This window comes from Macaca nemestrina, chromosome 8 (assembly GCF_043159975.1).
Source record: "Macaca nemestrina isolate mMacNem1 chromosome 8, mMacNem.hap1, whole genome shotgun sequence".
Classification (NCBI taxonomy): Eukaryota; Metazoa; Chordata; class Mammalia; order Primates; family Cercopithecidae; genus Macaca; species Macaca nemestrina.
This window is the reverse complement of record NC_092132.1, coordinates 25,937,428-25,942,075: the sequence shown is the minus strand read 5'-3', so window position 1 is coordinate 25,942,075 and position 4,648 is coordinate 25,937,428.

Here is a 4,648-nt window from a genome sequence, read left to right as displayed (position 1 = left end):
TGTATAAATTTAGGGTTTCGTTTGAAATTGTAGTTATCCCAAAGAAGGTAAGAACGACCAAGTAACTATTAAAGCTCTAGTTATCAGAATTTTCCCCATTGGATTGAAAAGATTTTGAATGAATGACAGATCAGTTTCTTTTCATACACTCCCACTATCAGGTAGCGAAAGGGAAAAAATAGCCATGAAAAGAGAAGAAAGATATGGAAGTGAGGATTAGAGGTGCTGACTGGCTCTCAGTTTTATTTAAACTTTTAAATCATCCTGTCTTTCATCTAGAGAATAATGATGTTGGGAAAAATTTCCCCTTTAGAATAACTTTACCACAAATAAAGAACAATGAAACTAGCAAACCCTTAGTCCAAATTTGGAGGAACTCACAGCTTGAAGTATTAGAAGATTACTATAAATTTCTCCCCAAAGCTATGATTTCTGTTTCACAGAAGAAATATGTCCAATGACTACAATATTATAAGTTAGAATGGATATCAGTTCCAACCCTTTTTATTTCATAGGTAAGGACACTTAAAATCCCTAACCCCACTCAACAGAAATATTTTTGATCCTGGATAGAGTTACTGGGGACATATTCCAATAAATCTTTATAAGTGTATTTTTAATGTCAGCATAACTATAAGCTAATTCATTAATATAAATTAGCATTTCTGCCAGTTAATAGAGGAAAAAGAGGGACAGAAATATAGCTACATACAATGATCTATTCCTCTCCTCATGAGTTTTATAAGTAATATTTGATCATTAACAAAACTTATAACATCTGAAACTCAAGACAATGATGTTTAAAAGTGGAAAAGGTAAAAGGAACCTAAATGGAAGTAAGGTTTCCACGTTTTACTTGAAGTAATAAAGTATTGATACATTGACTGCAATGTCACATATGTATATTATAATATCCAGACCAGCCGCTAAGAAAATTACACAAAGATATGCACCAAAAAACACTATAAATAAATCAGTGGAGGGCAGGTGCGGTGGCTCACAACTGTAATCCCAGCACTTTGGCAGGTCGAGGCGGGTGGATCACTTGAGGTCAGTTCGAGATCATCAGCCTGGCCAACATGGCAAAACCCCCATCTCTACTAAAGAAAAAAAAAATAGCTGGGCATGGTGATGCACACTTGTAGTCCCACCTACTCAGGAAGCTGAAGCAGGAGAATTGTTTGCACCCTGGAGGTGGAGGTTGCATTGAGCCGAGATGGCGAGACGCACTCCAGCCTGGGCAATAGAGTGTGACTATGTCTAAAAAAAAAGAAAAAAAGAAAAAAAAGAAAAAAAAAGACAGAAGGAAAGAAAGAAAAGAAAAAGAAAAACAAAACAAAACAAAAAGCCCTGACATTGGGTAATTTATAAAGAAAAGAGGTTTGGTTGGATAAAGGCAGTAGTGCTGACATCACTCAGCCTCTGAGGAGGCCTCGGGGAGCTTTCAGAATAATGGCAGAAGGTGAGTGGGAAGCAGGCATGTCATGCAGCCAAATCAGGAACAAGTAGGGTTGGGTGGGGGGAACTGCCACACACTTTTAAATGACCAGATCTTGCAAGAACTAGCTCCGAACCACAAAGACAACACCAAGCTATGAGGGATCTACCTCCATAACCCAAACACCTCCCACCAGGCCCCAGCTCCAGTATTAGGGATGACAATTTAACATGAGATTTGGGCAGGGACAAATATCCAAACTATATCATGTTTCTTGATTTCCAGTCACACTAAGCCTTCTTGAAAGAATAGTTTATGTTCCCTTCTCTACTTAATTGTTATATCTTACTTATGGCTACAAGAAACAGACTACTCAACTAAAAATTTCCCCAAACAAATTGGATTCTATTGACTCGCATAATAAGCTAGGAGATAGGTGGCCGCCAGCATTGGTTTAATGCACAATAATATGTTCAGATATGTAAGTTCATTCCTCTCTTTGATTCCCTCATCCTCAGATGGTGGCCTCTTGTCTTTAAGAGCATCTCCATGGTTATAAGACTGCCACTGCAACTTCAGGGATCACATCCTTACACAACTACTTCCATAGACAGGTGGAACAGCAGGAACAGGAGATAAGCAAGAAGGTTCTTCTTAAACATTGTTTTCTTTCTCTTTTCTTTTTTCTTTTTTTTTCTTTTTTTTTCTTTTTTTTTTTTTTTGAGTGTCTTCCTCTGTCATCAGGCTAGAGTACAGTGGCACGATCTCGGCTCACCGCAACCTCTGCCTCCTGGGTTCAAGTGATTCCCCTGCCTCAGCCTCCCAAGTAGCTGGGACTACAGGTGCACGACACCATGCCCCGCTAATTTTTTTGTATTTTAGTAGAGACGAGGTTTCACCATGTTGGCCAGGATGGTCTCGATCTGACCTCGTGATCTGCCCACCTCGGCCTCCAAGAGTGCTGGGATTACAGGCGTGAGCCACCATGCCCGGCCCTCTTTCTTTTCATCCATGAGAAAACATTCCCTAGCAGTCTTCCTGTAGTTACCCTTGATCAGATTTAAATCACATGGCCATCTCTACTAACAAGGAAAACCACAAAAGCATTTTAAGCTATCTCAGCGGGAGACCCTGCCTATAGGGAAGAAGTGAAGAGAGTGACCCTTGGTAAATTGGCCAGCAGAATTGGCTATGTTCACCAGCCTTTTAGATTAAAGACAGAGAGTGTCTGGGGAATGCAGTGGTCGGTCATGCAAACTTTAAGCCCCTTTTCTGCCTGAACCTCCTACAGAATTTTAACATATTGACTACTTCCTTCTTCCCACAAATTTCTACTGGAACAAGTAACTTCACATCACCCTATCCTAATGTCCCAGTATCTCTGTGCCCTTTTCCATTCAGTCTTGCTTTTCCATTGTGTCTTAAATGTAAATAACCCTTTTTTTTTTTTTGAGACAGTCTCGCGCTCTGTCACCCAGGCTGGTATGCAGTGGCGAGATCTCGGCTCACTGCAACCTCCACTACCCAGGTTCACACAATTGTCCTGTTTCAACCTCCCAAGTATCTGGGACTACAGGTGTGCACCACCATGCCTGGCTAATTTTTGTATTTTTAATAGAGACGGGGTTTCGCCATGTTAGCCAAGCTGGTCTCAAACTCCTGAACCTCAGGCGATCCACCCACCTTGACCTCCCAAAGTATGGGATTACAGGTGTGAGCCACCATGTCCGGCTGTGAATAACCTCTTATCATTCTGCCCTTGGCTCCATTCTCTTCTTGCCCTGTATCAGTCTGTCATGTCCTTTTTAGACTATAGGTTGCTTTGAGAAAATGGAAGAAATTATCTTTAAAATGCACAAATCCACAACATATAGGTGAGTGTATAATTTTGGGGAATTTAGGGACCCCCTAAAGCCCATCCATCAATCACTTTAGGGCTCCCTGGTCCATATTTTGGAAGTCCCTGCTCCATGCATTCTCCCTGGGCACTCTCAATAATGCCATGTTTTCAGCTCCATCCAATGTTCCTCACATAGGTAGCACCACCTTAGACCTCTTTGTTGAGTTCCAAACTTATAATTTCAACTATGTAGTAAAATCCCTCTCAACATTTGTTGCAGATGTTTCATACCAACCTCATCCCAAAATAGACTGTCTTTGATCATTATCCCTCCTTGCTCCGGTCTGCTCCTCCCCTTATATTCTTTCTCTACGTTAATAAGATTTTTATCCAAGCAGATCAGTTCTAAGTAGTGTCACCTCCCATTTTTTCCCCTCTCCTACATTCAGTTGGTCTCCATGTCCATTCAAGTGTATTACAAAGGCTCTCTGGAATTTGTCTCCTGTTCTCCGTCTCTCCTGCAACATTCTGAATAGGTACTTCATGATTTTCTTCCTGGGTTATCACATCAGACTTATACTAGTGATTCCCTCCTTTTGTCCTCGCTCCATGCTAACACCAGGGATCTCTCACTAAAACTAAATTTTAATCATTTTCCAGATTAAAATCTACTGTAACCCCCATTTCCAACACAAACCAAAATTCCTTAGTATTACATCCGTGTCTTCACATTGTCTGACTCCTGTAGCCATCTCCTTCCATACCCCACATGTAGCCTATGCTCAGGCCACTACTGCCAAGTGCCTGAGTAAGCCATGTGTCTCGCTCATCCGTGCACCTCATCCACCTGGAATTCCCATCTCCTACTGCTCTACCTAATAGATGTATAGTCACCCTTTAAAGCATAAATCAAAGGCCAGCTCCTTTGTGTACCATCCTTGACCTGCCCTCTCTCCTTTCTTTTAATTTTATGCGAACTCATATTATTGAATTTATCCCAGTGAGTAGTAGTTTTTGTTTATGATGTTGTAAACCCCATAATATTCTGAGCACTTTGGGAGCACAAGTCATGAGTAATTAACATTTCTGATTGCCAGACAGCAAATGTCAATATGTTGGTGGAAAGAAAGAAAAATTTTAGTATGTATATGATTTTTTATAATGAAGTAGGTTTTATTTCTTCAGCCAATGTTATGTACATTTATGAGTGATTGGAATGTTTTCTGGGGAAAAGGAAACTTTCTTGGAATTCTGCATGGGCAACTTTGACTTCAAAAAAAAAAAAACCTGTAGTCTCTGCATTTCAGAATACCCAACACACCTATTTGTTGAATACCACCTCAATTTTCTTCTTTGCTCTGGCAGAAAGT